The following is a 19429-nucleotide window of genomic DNA, read 5'->3' on the forward strand; positions in this document are numbered from 1 at the left end:
GGAAATGACTGCTCAGTAAGATTAATTATTTGTTTCTCCAGAGAAATGAATCTTTTTCTACAAGAAATGTTTCTTCTATACCTATACTGTTTCAGTAGATTTCGAGGTCCAAGTACACTTTTTAATGTGCACTGCTGATCCGGAGTAAATTAAAAAAAAAATCTTGATATTTTATTTTTGCAATTATGAACTTCAAATGCATTTTCTGTGACAATTCTTCCTTGAAATCTGAAAACTTTTAATTTCAAAAAGCATGAAGAGAAAGAAAAATAAAACATTAATTTATTATTAATTAATTTACTTAATAAGTATTTATTAATATTTAAAAAGTATAATATTGAACTTAAATATTATGAATATCAAAGAGAAAAGCAAAGAAAACATATGCATGTATAATATTTATCAAAATTCGACAATACACCATTCTATTTCTTATACACAGAATACAGAATGGATGAAGTTACATGAATGACTAAGTGAAAGATAGCAAGACCAATGACATTTGCAAACTAAATGATTTATCAAGGAGAGAGAAAGAATGATATTTGTTCGTTTAGGAAAGCTAAGGAGAGTACAGAATGAAACATTCCTTGAAAGGAATATCTTGCCGACATCATGTCCCCATTGCAAAGGTCAGGAACCCTTATTCTTGCCATTGAACTTGCAAGTGCCACTCCACCCACTCCATAAGTCTCCAGAAACAATGACGAAAAAGGTCTCAGCTGAATGCTTGAACACAGAACGGCCCATCTGCAGCTATTCCGTCTCTGCCATTGCGGGACACTGCACGTTCCTCCTGACTTCTCCCACATAGGAACCCACACTGCCAGGAGTTGGATAATTAGTTTATTTATCGTCTTCTGCCACGTGCGCCAACAACCCACCATCAAGTGGTCCGTGAAGTTGGTTCCAGCGACGTGTTACTCTCAACGGGAAAAGGGCAAGATGGGGGGGGGACAAAATCTTAATGAACGCCGACATCCTCTTGTTTGATAAAGACATGGGAAGTATCGCCTGGATAACGCCTAGTCAACGCCACCCTAACAAATTGGGGAAGGCTTTGCAATCTCTATTCTATTGTTTGCCAACACCATGTCCTATAATAGTCCACGTTTCCTTACCTTTAGGCATCCCAATCGAGTAGATATCGCTCATACTAAAACACCAGGAAAAGAATGTATGCTATTTAGTACGAGCCCGGGTTCTAAACATTCACTGCCTGGATCTACTCCATCAATACTCTACACGTTTAATGTCAGAGCTGCTTCCTACTACTCATGAAGTATTAGGATACGTAAATGTCCATCTACGTTTCCTCCAGATTGTTTGTTAAACAGGTTATTAAGATTTCTTAGTTTAAAAACAGGTTGCATCATTAATGAAGATAATAATTTTTTTTCTAATATTAAAAAGTTAAATTAAAAACTTAAATAAATTAATATTTTTTAAATACACCGTTTCATTTGTTGCAGTGAATATTTATAAAAGGTTAGGATGATACATTACCGATGTTTCTGAGAAGTCGGAAAATTGACCGTGTGAATGCTGTAGCCAGGCTATTGCTGTTACCCTCTGCCATGAACAGAGCTTTAACAGCTCAATAACACCTTATCTCTACACTGTCCTCTACAGATAACGGGGAAGAGGGAAAGCCTTCTTGCTTCGCCCTTTTAAGCCAGTCTTTATAAGGACTACCGATGTTTGTTATTACTTTAAAGCAGGGGTTCTCAACATTTTCTAGTGGCGTACCACCATATTTAATTCAAGAAATTAGATGTACCAGTAAGGCAGTGGCTCACGTACCATAGGTTGAGAATCCCTGCTTTAAAGTATATGTTTCAATATTATAATTTATGCTTGATTTGATGTATACCGTATTTTTCGGACGATAAGACGCACCCCAAATTTATGAAACGATTTTTAGAAAAAAAATATTTTATTATATAAAGATATTTACAAATTCTTGCTTAATTTTTATTTATTGTTACAATCATTTGTATTAGCAATATTCAGTTCATCTTCACTCTCGGTATTATCACTCGTCTCGTTAGTGTCACCGTTCGTATTACTTTCGTCTGAACTATTGTAGTCACTTCCTTCAAAAACTGCGTCATCTTCGGTACCATCCATCGCATGACTTATCCCGCATTTCTTAAATGACTTTATAATCGCCTCTTCTTTCACAGCTTCCCGTGAATTTTTCACCCAGGTACATACTTCTGAAATCGTTGGCCATTTCATACGTCCTGTTGCTGTAACATCGCGATTTGGCTTTGCCATCCATTTGTTCCACTCTTCCCGCATAAAATTTTTGAATGGTTTATTAATAGATCTATCCAAGGGTTGTAATTGACTTGTAAGGACTCCAGGAATGACAGCTAATTCTGTATTCATTTCTTTTAGAAGCTTCTTTGTTGATTCTGTTTTATGCGCTCTGAATTGATCCCACACTAACAACGCACCTGGACATTTTGCCCCTATCTTTTGTATCCATAATTTCATTGCTGTTTCGTCCATCCAGCCTTTATCTTGAACGTGGATAATAATGTCACGAGGAATTTCATCTCTCGGTAACGTTTTTCTCTTGAAGATTAACATGAGGGGTAATTTTGTTCCGCCCGCGCAACAAGCTAAAACTACAGGGTAGTGAGTTTTTTTGTGACCTGTTGTTTTGATCACTATTGATTTGGTGCCTTTTGAATCTACTGTCCGATTTGAAGGAACATCAAAAGTTAGAGGCACTTCATCCATGTTCGCAGTTTGATTAAGATCAAAGTTAAATTTCCTTCTCGCTGATATGAAAAAAATCTATGGAATTCTATAATTTTAGCTTCATAGTCAGCCGGCATTTTTTGGGCTAGAGTGGTTTTTGTACGCATGCATAACCCGTGTCTTTTCATAAATATAAAGAACCAAGTCGGTGATTCGGTAAAATCTAAAATTCCATTAGCAGTTGCCCATCGTTTCGCTTCAAAAATTATCATTTTCGTAGAAACAGATATTCCCATGTTTCGATGATTTCTTACCCAATTTTTCATTTATCCTTCTAATTCTGGCCATTTTTCTAGGTGCGAACGGAATTGTGTTTACATAGCAGTTTTAATTGTTCCTCTTGTTTTCTCCACTCACACCATTTTCTTCTGTTGGTGGTGGACCAAAATGTCTTTCTACTGCTCTGTTTCCATATTATTTTGCATAATTTATCACATTTAATTTATAACTCACGTTATATGAAAGTCTTTTTTTGTTTTGCACTCATTTTTTCTAATTTTAAGATAAAAATTTTAACGACTTATAAAAAAATAATTAAAATGAACCGTACAAAAGCGAATATGTTTACACACTAATGACTAAATCAGTGATTCACCCACATGCAGCGAGATAACTTTGGTACCTACCTTCAGTGGCGTACTTACTAATTTTATTAATATACTGCGCCAGTAATTGAACTTCGCTAACAGCTTCGGTATAGTGCAAAAATTCGTATTGTAATGTTACCTTCGGACCAATAAGACGCATCCCAATTTTAAGTTGATTTTTCTATGTAAAAAGGTGCGTCTTATGGTCCGAAAAATACGGTATACTGTTTATTTATTTTTTAAATTAAAATTTGTTTATTCAGTTTTTATCGAAAGAAGGGAAAAAAAATCCTAAATTTGTCAACAGTGTAAAATAATTATAAAAAGTCAAACTTTTACAAGGGTTTGTATATAAATTCCTCATGAACGATAACATTAGTATCATTCGTTGTGCACGACCAAACTGACCCGTTAAAACCAAATTTAATCGGTAAACAAAGGTCACGCGTTTAATGTTATACATGGAAATTCTGTTTTGGTATCATCTACTAGACCAGAGATCACGCTAGCCTTGTGTGTTTGTTGTGTGTGGGCAATCAAAGGCCGCAAGTTGCACAAAGCGTGGCTTGGACACGGATGGCAAGCACAGAGAACATTAGAGAGCTACCCACGCTTGTTTGGTGTGACGAATATATTCTGTCCAGTCAGTGAGTTTCGCTACTATAAACATTACTGTAGGCGGCACCAGGAAAGTTGTCGAAATGTGTTTTTCTGTTATTATTTTTCGTGCTCTGTGCATTCGAAATATCTTCTACGGTGTTTGTTTTTCTGACAAAAGGAAAAGAGTGACTTGGGAAATTTTATTTCTAATTATAGTAGATTTCTTTGATAAAGGCTGGTAGATCACGTGATTTGATGACAAGGTTATTTGACAAATCATGATGCAACAATCTCTTCACTCTGTCAACTGTTCAAAACCGATATTTAAGTTGGATTACGTTCCGCCTATTAGCAAAATATAACAAGACTGGGAAATTATGCTTATGGAGTGCGCATAACTACCAATTGGTACCTTTCACAGATATATATAAATAAATCAGATTTGATCCACAGAGTTTAATATCTATATACTGGTAAACAATAAACATAAAATATAAAATATGACATCAGTTTCAATTATTTTTATTAGGTATTAAATTTAACATAGCTTATTTTCAAAATTTCAACTATCATAATAACCATTGAGCAATTAAAGCTCTAATCATGGCAGGAGGGTAACAGCAATAGCCGAGCCTCAGTTAGAGCTTCATTAGCTACAGCATTGCCATCCATTACCCTCCATGGGTATTGGATACTTCTACCCGATCTTGTATCATAATAACCACCGATACTAATATTACACTTAATTATTTAAGATTTTAAATTTTACATGGTGTATTTTCAAAATTTTTACTTAATTAATTTATTTAAAGATAATTAAAAAAATTTACCATAATTTTAATCAATATTTAAATATTGCATTTAATTATTTAAGATATTATATTTATTGTTATATTTTATTTCAATGTTAAACAGAATTGAAAGTATTCTTTACATTTTTTTCGTGTGAGGATACCATTATTCGGTTATATACAATTAGATACTAATGGATAGGCAATAATAATGTGGATAATAAAAATAATAATGGATAGGCAATAATAATATACAAAAAATGTAATTGAATAATGGTATCGTCACACAAATAAAAACAAATGAAAGAACACCTCTAGTTCTGTTAATTTTTGGGCAAGCTAAATTCAGCATCAAAATACAGACGCACTCATTGAAATAAAATACAATAAAAATATGCAATATAAAATCTTAAATAATTAAATTAAACTATTAAGTAGCTATTAATTAATAAACAGTAATAAACTCATTTAAATCATTTTAATTTTTTTAAATAAGTAAATAAAATATTTGGAAATACACCATATAATATTTAAGGTCTAATGGAAATAACAGAATCAGAGGTTGACAAACGTGTTATGCTCCCCGTGTGGTTGCCGGGATAAGAATAGCACCACTGTAGCTAATGCATGTAGTACGAGGCGACTAAAATTGGTACCCTTGGAGGGTAATGGATGGCAATGCTTTAGCCAATGAAGTTCTAACTGAAGATCGGCTATTGCTGTTACCCTCCTGCCATGATCAGAGCTTTATATTTATAGCTCAATAACACCTTATCCTTACACTGTCCTCTATAGACAACGGGGAATATGAAAAGCAATATTGCTTCGCCCCTTTAAGCCAGTCCTTATAAGGACTAAACGTGTTATGCGGATGGTTGGTTTAGGTGGGGAGACGAACCATCCAATACCCTTGGAGGGTAATGGATGGCAATACTGTAGCCAGTGAAGTTCTAACTGAGGCTCGGCTATTGCTGTTACCCTCCTGCCATGATCAGAGCTTTAATAGCTCAATACTACCTTATTCCTACACTGTCCTCTACAGATAACGGGGAAGATGAAAAGCATTCTTGCTTCGCCCCTTTAAGCCAGTCCTTATAAGGACTATCAGACGTGTTATGCTTTGTTATATGTTATGTTATATTAATAAGGTATCGTTGTTCATAGAGTTTCAATCCCGGTGAAACTGGTAAAATCAGCCTACAGCTCGCGACCGTGCAACCCCGTCTGCGGCGCGGTAGAAACCGTAGGGCACTTCTTCTTTCACTGCCCGCCAGTACAGCGCGTTTGGCACAGACTGGCTAAGGTGCTTGCGATCCCAGCGCTCACATTCGCCGAAGTAGTTTTGCTACAGTTTCCTCCCCCAGTAACCAAAAACAAGAAACACCTGATTTTCCTAATAAATGTGATTAAACACCACATTTGGAAAATCAGGAAAAAAAACCTTAACGAGGAGGATCGCATCTATCTCCGTGTTAGGAACTGTCTCTCAGCCTACCTCCGCCGCTTCCTGGAGCAGGAAAGGTGCTTACGGGGTGAGGAGCGGTTCCTGAGGAGATGGTGCGACCCACCAACCATCTGCCAGATCATACGGGGGGGGGGAATCCGGTTGTGTCTGCACCTATAACACCTTCAAGTTGTAGGTGTTGACGCTATCTCGATCTTCCTTCCCGATCAGCGTTTAACCTACAGGTATGTCTAGTCCTTTCGCAGTTGAAAGTTTTTCTGTCCCCCCAGGTTGGGGTTGACCTGAACAAACCCGGACTGCGAAGGCCAACATCGAGATGGTCCCAAGCCCTTTCAGGGCGGAGTCTTCCGGGCCAGGTCATCTCCCTTCTTTTCCTGGTTATACTGTTCTGGGTTTGCTCGGCAAACTCATTCCTCTATAGAATTGTCTTCCACATAGTCTTTAGATTTATTTACACTTGTTAAATTTGCTTAGTCTCTCCTTTTTCTTCCTTTTCAGGATTTTTCCTTTTCAAAAGTGAAAAATCAACGACCGTTTTAGAAGCACCCCTGGGGGGTCAACAGCTAAAACAGGTCAGCTGAGGCCTCTTTCATCTACTCTACTACTATGCACTCTATCTTTATTTCCTCTCCTACTATCTGCTGACTCTCAGCCTATCTTACTCCACAGGCCAATGATGAGATACGTTGAACTCACAAATTATTATTATAGCCGTAAATTATTATTTGTATATGTAAGGAAGAGCATACACACGTGGAATAATATATTTTTAATATATATATATATATATATATATATATATATATATATATATATATATATATATATATATATATATATACTGGAGATCGCGTGGTTCCACACACGCACAAGTGTACAACAATAGAACTTTAACACGGAGACTATAGCTCAAGTTCATAATAACTGTAATTCACAGTCGAATATTATAACTTTATAATTGTATAGCTTTAGAGTGTCTCAATGTTATTTTCAGTGTCTTTTAATATCTTTCTATGTTCTTAACGCCTGATGAAGTCAATCTCGATGAAACATGATGCGTTTTAAAATAAATCTCATTTTTTATAATTCTCGGGTTTAAAGTCAGTTAATATTAAAAATGAATAAACGAGGAATAATATAAGGGTGTTCTGAAATCATCTATATATTTGGTGATTAAAAAAAACCTTTTTATGAGATTTGGTTTGTAAAATATTTGGAAATTAAAATATAACTACTAGGCAATCAAGTAGTCCTATTCGTTTTTAATGTATACAAATTATTAACTTCATTATTAGTCGAATGTTTTGTGCAACCAAGTGCGAATAATTGCCACAGGTGGCGTTGAAACTAATTGTGCACACTAAGAAGGGTTTCTCCCATTTTTCATCAGCGTTGACCTTCACAAATCAAAACCAATGCACACATCCACTTATTATGGTCTTTATTGGTGGTTATTTCTCTAATCAAAGGAGTGTTTTTCTTGCATCGCACGTGCGGATAATTGGATACGTGTGACACTCGGCATCACCTTATGATTAGAACCTGACTTCCCTGTAATACTTACGACACACAAGGAGATTATGTCATTTTTGCTACAATGATTTTTCCTTTAATTTTGATTGCTTTTTTTTTTTAGTTACCGAAGAATTTGTTAGAGGGCGTGGGCTTATTAGGATGAAAAGCATCACTGAGCACACACACACACACATACATGCAATGATTATCAACAACGAGATTATAGAGGGGAGGGGAGTTATCTCTTCGGATAGATCGTAATGCTTAATATTTGTCCTTCGTGTGAAAGTCAACACTTGTCTCAAGTTACTCTAAGATGTTGTTTCTAATTTCGCTTGTTTTAGAGAAAGAACGAGTCTGACATTAAAGAAACATGTGCTATACACCAACATGATGTTTTTGAGAAGGAAACCAACCCAGAAAACCCAACGTTGAGCCATATTCTATCAAGCACTGCTGTGGTAACCGAACCACGTAATGGCTCAATATATTCTGTAAACCTGCGACAGTTCTATGTCCAGATATTTTGGAGAGGTTAGACATGCAAGAGTACAATCATGAGGAACTGGATAATTATGTCTCTTTTACAGACTACTGATGTTCAAGCTGCATAGTACCTTTAATATACACACATACACTGCTTCAAACGAAGTCAACGGACACCCCATGGGCAAGGTGCATCGTACCATGTAACGAGTCACGTGTTTGTAGACGGTATAAATTAGAGAAATGTGATGCTCCTAATCTGTTCAGCAAACTGATAACAAATTGGGCCATCCCAGGTCAACAATCAGTGACACCATACTGAGATGGAAGCACAGGGACTCAACTGCAAGTGCTACCGCAGTGGACGACCCACTACACTCATCGAACCTGACCATCGGGTGCTACGAACGATAATATGTAAAAACCACCATTCGTGGACTGACACGTTGAATGCGGCCTTCCAGCGTCGATTGGAAAACGAATCTTTACAAAAACATCCAGAACCGAGGCTCACAACACGAGTTTCCATGGTAGTAACGCAATATTCATGCAGCGTCGTCTTCAGTGGTGAAAAGAGCGTGTGTATAGTGGGACGTAGAAGCTTGGAAAGCTGTGGTGTGGAGCGAAGAATCACGCTACATTCTCTACAGAGCAGATGGACGGGTGTAGTATGGCAGATGTCTGGCGAACGCGTCTTACCAGCGTGCGTAACCCCAACTATGAAATTCAGACGTGGTGGTGCGATGTATGGGCCTGTTTTGGCTTCGGACCTCTGTTTGTGGTGACACGAACACTCAACTTCGAGAGGTATCTGAACATTCTGGACAATGCAATACTTCCTAAGGAACTGACCGTTGTCTTTTTCTGCAAGACAATTCACCGTGTCATAAGACATGAATCTCACCACATCTGACTTGGCTCCACAGAGCTCTGATATTAACTCTATTGAACATCTCTGTCTGTGCGTCGTCGGGTGAGGTCCAGGACCTCATTACATGACTACAGGAAGAATGGTCCAAACTTCCCATTACTCGCTATTGTACGCTTGTGGAAATTATGCCCCTTAGGATGTTAAAAACATTAAGGTGTGAAGAACAAACGCTATCGCTGTTTGTTCCTCAGCTAACATATATATATGTTGACCTTCGTTGCACCACCCGAAATACAAAGCCATTACTCTAAAACGAATGAAGACTTCAATAAAATCTTCATTAGTCCTGTCTTCATAGCATTTAAATATGGCCAGCCATCGTTTTTATACCAGCAGAAATAAGTCATCGTAATGATAATCGACTGTGTCTTTGATACAAAAGTTATATCAGTGTTAAGCATTTAACATCTGATATGCATGATATTTAATTAAGACCAAAAATGTATCTTCAGACAAAAAAGAGAATTGTTTATCTATGATTTATTAAAATTACTAAATAAAGTATTAAGCATTTTAACTAATCTAAAATATTATCAAAAACTTTATAGACTGTAATGTTTTTTTTTTTTTGAAAAAGATTTGTTTATGTTTAATATTATTTTCATACACCACCTCATATTAATCATCATAAGAAGTTATCCAGAAGTTGCATGTTTATTTTATGATTGATCCCCGTGTGGGATAAGAATAGCACCAATGTAGTTAATGCAAGTCGTAAGAGGCGACTAAAATTGGTACCTAGGGAGGGTAATGGATGGCGATGCTGTAGCCAATGAAGTTCTAATTGAGGCTCGGCTATTGCTGTTACCCTCTTGCCATGGCATGATCAGGGCTTTATTTATAGCTTATATAGCTTATATTTTGTGATTGCTTGCTAGATAAAAGATGGCGGCTCGCTTGTTAGTGTTGTGATTACGACAAGACGATTTCAGTTTTGATTCCAGGTAGCTATCGCGGATTAGGAGTTAAGATTAGGATTAGCGGAGTCGTATAAAGCCTAGTGAATGTAATATCGTTTAGTTGACGAATAATGTCTTGAGTGTTGGTTAAGATTCGGTAAGTAATTTTGTTCAGAAAACTTTTAAGTGTAAAATTTTGCTACCTATGCTGGTAGATCGATTTGATCTACGGGATATTTACATTGGGCTCTAGAACCCATTTCTCAAACTTTATTCTAACATAGTTATTAGCTCCTATTAGACATGTCAAAACCTCTCAATGAAAGCATATTCGAAGAAGTTTACAGAGAATTTCTAAAAAGAAAAGGAAAATCTCCTCTACTGCAGATACACCCAAAACAGCGGAGATAGAACCAGATAATGAACTTAAAGAAAGGGTACCCCCAGTCATCCTAAGGGCCAAGGAGCACTGGACGTCCGTTGCATCCGCACTGAAATCTTCAGATATCACCTTCATGAAAGCCATAAACACAGAAGAAGGGATTCGCATACAGCCTAAAACGTCATCAGACTACAGAAAACTAACCAAACTTCTAGACAACAACAACCTGCCGTACCACACTTTTGCACTCAACAATGAGAAAAATTTAAAAGTAGTGTTAAGAGGAGTTACTGAAACATTACAAATAGAAGACCTCACTGCAGACCTCCAGTTTAAGGGATTTAGCCCAATTAAAGTCAGCCGAATGCGGAGAGCTGATAAAACACCCTATCCCCTAATTCTGGTGGAAATAAGCAAAGATCAAAAACATATATACAATCTCCAGAACCATCTGTGATGAAGTTGAGGCATTGAAACATAAATCAACTACAACCCAGTGTCATAGATGCCAGAAGATTGGGCACGCACAACGATGCTGCAAGGCTGAATTTCGTTGCGTGAAATGTGGTGGCAAACATGCATCAAATGAATGCCATAAACCCCGCGCACTTCCAGCAAAGTGTGTAAACTGAGGAGGACCACACCCTGCAAAATATAGGGGCTGTATAGCATTTTCCCAAAACCAAAAGATACAACTCAAAACCAGTAAACCTCTTCAAAAACGGACGTCCTCCCATCAAACCATAGTTTCCACAACGGATTGAAGATCGTATGCTGAAGTTACAAGATCAACCTATCCAAAAGACCCAAAACCAAATCAGTTACAGCAAACCAACAAAGCTATCCTACTGAACATATCAAGCCACTTGGGTGAAATGCTTGCTGAACTCTGACAAACCAACCCAACTCAGGAAGCCAAGGATATCATCTTAAGGCACACACAATCACTCTTTATGGAAATTCTTAATGGATAAGTCTAAAAGAAAACCGAAATCGTTACAAATTGTTTCATGGAATGCAAATCGTTTATCTATCAAATTTCAGGAGTTTGCAGCAGAAACCCAAGCAGACATCATCCTCATAAATGAAACACATCTTCGTCCAAGTGCCAAAATCAGAATTAACGGTTATAGCACTTACCGTACAGACAGATGCTTTGCTAGAGGTGGAGGCACTGCCATCTTTGTGAAAAGAAACATAAAACATAATTCAATTGCCGAACCCCAAACAGAACACATGGAAACTACAGGAATAGAAATACATATGGAAAACACAAGCAGCATTACGATATATGCAGCCAACAACCCCCCCCCCCCCAAATAAAAAAACTCCTTGAATCTGACTTAGATGTGATACTAAATACTGGCAGAGCAGTGATTACAGCCGGAAATATTAATGCCAAACATTCAGTCTGGAACAGCAGAAACTCAAATATTAACGGAAGAATACCCAACTCTTACACCACTTCAAGAAATATAACAGTAATAGGACCCACTGAACCCACACATTACGGAGGAAACATTACGGACTTCCTGATGTACTAGATATAGCTATATTAAAAAACATAGCGCACAGCTAGCAGATACAAGCAATCAGCGACTTAAGTTCTGATCATAACCCCATCATATTACAACTAGGCACCATACAAGATTTAACGGAAAACATCACCACATTCATAAATTGGAAACAACTTCCCTCAGTCTTCCAGGAAAACCTTGGTCCAATACCGCATATAACATCTGCTGAAGATATAGAAAAAGCAGTGAAAACTCTTGAAAAACAACTACTGACAGCTATAACACAGGTAACAAATGTAACCAAATGTGCACCATCAAATAAACTCCCAGAAGATATAAAACTTCTTATCCAAGAGAAAAACAGATTAAGAAGACAATATCAGAGAACAATGGACTCAGCGGATAAACAAGCAGTCAATAGAGCAACAAACCAGGTTCGATATGCCCTAAAGGACCATCGTAACCAACTCTGGAATAACAAAATTCACCAATTAAACACAGAGGATCAATCAATATGGAAAATGATGAAATCACTCCGTTCAAAGCGTTTTACATTTCCTCTAATCCAAGGTGAATCTAATGTTGTCTACAACGACGTGGAAAAAGCTGAAGCATTTGCTGACAGTTTAGAAAAACAATTCAGCCCCAATTATATCAATACAGATATAAATTTCATAAGTAAAATTCACACCCAAGTGCGTAAAATAACTCAAAATGCCTCATTCCAATCCAATAACAAATCCGTGTCACCAACAGAAATATATGAGATTTTAAGAAAACTAAATAACAAAAAGGCTCCGGGTCCAGATGGAATAACAAACAAGGTACTCAAGTTACTTCCCCGCAAAGGGGTTATGCATCTGGTAGCCATCATTAATGCCATCCTCCGGCTAAATTATTTCCCAGAGCGATGGAAAATTGCCGACCTTTTGCTAATTCCCAAACCTGGGAAAAATACACAGTTTCCTGAAAGTTACAGACCAATCAGCCTTCTTTCATGCATAGGTAAGATAGCCGAACGTGCTATTCTCACACGGGTTCAAGAGGCAACAGATATCAACCATGTCATTCAAGATGAACAATTCGGCTTTAGGAAATATCACTCCACAACGCTACAGATTTATAGAGTTATCGAACGTATAACCCAAGGGTATGAATGGCACTAACACTCTGGCGCAGTTTTCCTGGACATCACTCAGGCATTTGATAGAGTGTGGCATCACGGACTCATTTTTAAACTACACGAAGTTGGTATTCCATTACCACTAGTTCTACTTATCAAATCATATCTAAATAACAGAAAATTTTAAATAAAACTCAATGGTATTAGATCCACAGAGAGGAGAATCACGGCCGGAGTCCCTCAAGGCTCTCTGCTATCTCCCCTACTCTTCACCATATACATGACAGATCTCCCCAACGACTGTCCCCAACTATCACCGCTCTATATGCCGATGACACAATCATTATAGCCAAGTTCCTCCGTCCACACCTGGCCACAATCAAGCTGCCGAGAGCAGTCAATGAATTGGAGGATTGGTACACCAAGTGGCGTATCGCAATTAATCCAAACAAAAGCTCTGTTTTACCAGACGTAAAGCAGAACCGAATACAGAACCGAAACAATATTTTACGCACTTGGGTGTGTGAATTGTACTTATGAAATTTATATCTGTACAAATGTTTGGTAAAATCGTCCTTGGCGCAATTCTTCCAAATATCTGGGAATTCATCTTGATAGACGTCTAAACGTCAAGTCATATATGGATAGTGTCGCCACTAAGGCAAGTCAGACCATAGCACAGCTATATACACTTTTGACAAGCATAAGCAACAAAATCCTTCTTTTCAAATCGGTAATCAGACCGCAACTAACTTACGCCTCTCCAACCTGGGGTCACACGACTAAAAGCAACATCAACAGACTTCAGATAATACAGAATAAATGCCTAAGAATGGCATTTAATGCCCCATGGTTCGTCAGAAACATCCAGTTACATCAAGAAGCCAATCTTCCAGATATTAAGACCTACATGAATTGCGAAGAAATTCTTCACAATCACGGATAATCACTCAAATCAACTAATTCGACAGGCAACGGACTACAAGCCCTCAGATCGTTTCAAACATAAAAAACCGAAATCCTCCATCGCAAGAGAAAGCTGATACAGCCTCAATGCTCACAATGAGCGGGTAAATTACCCGCAATAATCTCATCACCCACAATTTAAAATCCAGATGAAGGGATAAAGAGTCAAGGACTCAGTCCATCAACCAATTAAGTTCAAAGCTTTGTGATTGGGCGTTATAGCGGAAGCATCCGAAATATATCAATACGAGAACCATAAATGGTGCTATAGACCCTTTTCATTTGGAAATTAAAAAAGGCATCAATTAGGAAACTGGTGATCATTATTATGCTCTTGTAAACTTGATAGAAAGTCCTGTGTGTTTGTTAGCTACGTCTTTCTCAAAAAATGAACTAGAGTTCTATAAGAACATGATAGCTGAAATAGTGGAATCTGAAGATGGTTCTGTTTCTTCTATTAAAGCTTTACAACTTAGTGATGAATTATATATATATATATATATATATATATATATATATATGTATATATATATATAATATTATTTGTGATACTGTGGAAAGCCTTACTACGGAAAGACTGATAAATCTATCCTTCTCCGTATTGAAGAACACAAAAGAGACATTTCCTATAACAGAATCCGAGCCAGCGCTCTCCCAAGCCACTTCTTGTTTTCTATAAACTCTGATGAAGGCCGCCAACATCAAATAGACTGGACTCAAACTTCTAATAATCACAAATGTTATGATGAACTTGAAAGAAGTATTCTTGAGTCAAAAGAAATTACCCTTGATTCAACCCGCATGAATAGCAGCTTTAGCTACAGTTTACCTGATTCGCATAGCTCTGCTGTCGTTCTCACGATATCACACGCACGCATGAACATACAGCTGGAACTGTAGCACGGACTCCAATTTAAACAGTTTTTAGTAGATCTGTTGTTGTTATTATGTAATTTTTTTTTCTGTCGGATTATTTTGTATTTTTCTTTGTACTTGGACACCTTTATATATATATATAAAGGATAAAAATTATAGCAGAACTAGAAATTAACAGTTCGCTTCCCGCCATAGCAGAGGAGTAACATCAGAAAGGTTGTGGCTCAGATTGATATTAAGGCCAACAGAATTTAGTGCAATTTCTGTTGATTCCAAGATTTTTTCTTTCGAGTTCATGTAAATAGTGTCCATTTTTCACTTAGCACTGTGTTCAATCTGGTTGCGTAATTAAATTTCTTTTCATATAGGAGCCTCCAATAGCTAAGTCGGTTTTGACGATGTTCTGTGAGAAAGACTTGGGTTCAAACTCCGTCTAGAACGCGAAGAATCTTTAACAGGATATCAGCAGGTGACTTAGCCGGACTCATCCGAAGGTAGCAGATTTTCTTGGGCGGTTTTTCATCTCACAAATCGGCCTGAAAATACAGCACACCCAATATACCACGGGAATAATGTCTTAGTTCGTCGGATATGGTTTACTGTCTTAGTTCGCTGTCTTAGTTCGTCGGATATGGTTTCAAAACCGTGCATAGTATGTCGTGTCGGACTATACATAAACGTAAAACAAAACAGGATACTGTGATATAGTTTCTTAACTCATTATAGAATAATTATTTGACATAATTTTTCTGGTATTATCTTTACTAAGTTATTGTGCTATTTTGAACAAACACTTCATGTTATATTAGCATTCTTCCTGATCGAATGAATAGATATTCTGGCTGGAGCCACGATTTTGAAAACAGCAAAGCTGACTGGTTTCTCAAAAGATGAGATATCCCGGTTGTTTAATCAGTGGAAAAATAACCCACTTCTTCTCTAAGAAGCGTAACTGTGGTCCTAAGATAGTCTGTACAGACAAACAAAACTTCCCGTGTGCTGCAATTGGCCGAAGCATTTAAGGAAGGCTGTTCCCGATCCATATCTCACCGAACTGTGCACAGGGGATTGAAGAGGAGCGGTATTGGCACTCGCGTGCCTATACGGAATGCACTGTATTAACTAAAGGTTTCTAATTCAGCGGCCAGTATGTGTATCTCGAATATCTCGTTATAAGTTCAGGTATATCGTTGAAAAAGAGCTCTGAAATATTCATCTTTTGATGAAATATTTCAAACAAGTAATGTTCAAATAACAACTTAATAATTTTAATTGATACTGACATATTAATATTGTTAAAAACTGAAGTTAATGTTCTTAATAATTTACAGAACGATATTATTATTATTATTTGACACCTCCAGGGAGTTCAAAGATTCATCGAAGGAGGACACCTGCTCTACAACTGTCTCCACAACTCAATCCACCAACGCCATCTACCGCCGACCATCACTAGTATTTTCAAAGACAATCACAAACATCCATGCCCACGGCGGGATTCGAACCCGTAGCCTTTTGGCTGGAGAGCGGATACGCTAACCATTCAGTTAGTCGTATAAAATATTATTATTAAAACGTTCAAATTTATGTAATAATTACCAGTTTGGCGCCGAGTGGTTTGCGTGTCCACTCTCCACAACTAACAAGATGAGAGTTCGAATCCCGCGTAGACATGGATGTATGTGATTGTCTTTAGGTGGTAAATGAATTGGGACAACCAGCATCACACTTTCTGGAGGCCTGAAATAATTTTTAAAAGTTCCGTCTTTGGACTGAGATTTCTGATGGAGTTAAAAAATGAATAAAAATACTATATTGCATAAAGTATTTGCTTGGATGATCAGCGATCAAGTTTTTATTTTTCGGATAGCTTTTGTCATATAACGATATTGTAATACTAACAATCCTGCACCAGCTTTATTTACTGAATTATAAAGGGTCCACGTCTTGATGTTTATATACTCCCGGAATGATAGCAACGGCTTATGCAATGCTTTTTAGTCAGTTTCGAATTATTACAACCTCCTACACCTGAAAAATATCAATCTGTTTTGCATAAGTAAATCAGATGAGTCCTTATCCTTATAAGGACTGTCTTAAAGGGGCGAAGCAAGAATGCTTTTCATCTTCCCCGTTATCTGTAGAGGACAATGTAGGGATAAGATGTTATTGAGCAATTAAAGCTCCGATCATGGCAGTAGGGTAACAGCAATAGCCGAGCCTCGGTTAGAACTTCATTGACTACAGCATTGCCATCCATTACCCTCCCAGGGTATTGGATTGAAAGAATCCCCCAACCTCTACCTAAATCATATGAACTAGTAACATTATTATTACTGGCTTAACGGGTGAAGCAAAAGCTTTTCATATTCCCGGCTATCTTAACAGAGACTGTGAGTGGAAAGAGTTTATGAGCTATATAAATCATATGAAGTATTGAAAATTCAATTAATGATCTCAACTCATGAATTATATAGTTTGGTGTATTGATAAATATCTAGAGAATTTAAAAAAATTTAAAAACTATTACTTTAAATTTTTAAATTCTTAATTTTATTTAATTTAAATCAACATTATTAATATTTTAACTACCTATTTTAAGTTTTGCTATTTAAATACAGCTCTGCTTATACTTTGAAATTTTCAATTAGTATATCCGTGGTTATATTATAATTGGTCAGATCCGTGGCTGATTATAATTTTTTGGTTACTTCCATATAAAGTTGTATCTGATATTAAGAAAACATTAAAGGTATCCTAGATGGATAATTTCATTTCCAAAAAAAAAAAAAAAAACCCTCTCTCTCACACACACAGACAATCTCTTTCCTTAATCTAGTGTCCTGCACGTGTGTCTGTAATTAAGGGGCCTGGTGGCTTATTTTTTTCACAGATAAGCGCATCTTGTCACGTGTCGGGGATAGAGGATCTGAGGTAGAACAGGTGTGCCCAGATGACGATGACCTTTGCGATAGAGTAGTGAGCTAGCTTATGAGCACGATAGACGAGATATGAGCGGTGTCCTTTTATGTATGTTTCTTGAACTGTTTGTCTGTCGCACAACGCAAAGGCAGAACTTCTAGAGCACTCACTAGAACTAATTAATTGGCCGTACTCTAATTGACAAAAAACACCGTAAGCATAAAGTTTTACGTAACACTAGCAATAAAGCAACCCAGATGTTCAGAGGTTAATTTAATCTTAGTAAAGAAGTTGTGATGATAGGATAGGATAGGATAACTACAGCAAATAGTAAACATTTCCACAGCATTTTAATGGATTTACATTAGAAACCAAATCACAAACAGTATTCCTTTTCGAATATACATTATTTTTTAAGGTGTGCTTCACAAAATAGTATTTACTTGAAAAAATTTTCATCTATTCGAAAATTATTTTTTATTTTAATGTATTTTATTATAAAAATAATAAAATACATTATTATAAAATATTTTGTTATGTTGATTATTGAATTTATTTAAAATTAATAGTAGTTTCAAAGTGGTTTAAATCTGACTATTTTAGTTGCAAAATTTATAGCAGTTTTAAAATGAATTATACTATTACTATTGCGATATGTTCATTTGTGTGATCATATTTAGTCATTTCCATTTTGTTATAATTTCATCACCCATAACAGAAGTTTCTCTTGTCACCATTATTTCTAGGACCGTATTTATTAACTAGAATGAAAATGATTAATATTTTAACTAATTAATAACGCGAATATTAAAGACAGCGAGAAAAATTTTTCCTAAAGATATTATGATTTGAAAAGTCGTATATGATCTGATCAAATAGGTTTTATTCACATTCACAGATCTTGTGCAATATCTGATATTGCACAATATTTTTCACACAAAAATTAATTAAAGTTATGTCTTTTTATACAGTGGAACCTCGGTTGTCGAACATAATTCGTTCCTAAAGGCTGTTTCAGAAACCGATTTGTTTGAAAATTGAAACCATTTTCCCATAAGAATTAATGTAAAATGGATTAATCCGTTGCAGAACCCCAGATGATTGCTTATTTAAACCTTTACAACAGTACTTCATGCATAAAATCGTATACAAAAACAATGAAAATGCATAAAATCATACATAAAAAGAATAAATACAATAAGTAGATAAAATATAGACGAAAACGGGTGATCTCGTTCCACAAAACTTTGCACCTCATCCACTTCACACACATTTCTTTGAACAAAGAACTAGGAATCCTCCCATCCTTCCTCTGTCTTTGAAAACCTTTATTCAACCACCGTCTTTTGCTGCTCCTTCTAAAGGTGTTCCAGTTCTTCACTGGTGAGCTCATTCCTGTGGTCCTCCACATCAGTATTGCCAACTTCCAAGCCCATGCTTTTGCCCAGAGACACAACATCATCGACAACATCAACATACTCAGCCTCAATGTCTCTGTGTGAGCTACACAGTCTGGCCACAATTTCCTGCAGGCCGAGTTTATGGTCCTGTAAGTCACTTGCACCCAGGTTTTGTCAAGAATATTAAGCAATGGAGG

The sequence above is a fragment of the Typopeltis vanoorti genome, chromosome 14, assembly GCF_054136105.1.
Source record: "Typopeltis vanoorti isolate ZY-2024b chromosome 14, IOZ_Tvanoo_1.0, whole genome shotgun sequence".
NCBI classification, from domain to species: Eukaryota; Metazoa; Arthropoda; class Arachnida; order Uropygi; family Thelyphonidae; genus Typopeltis; species Typopeltis vanoorti.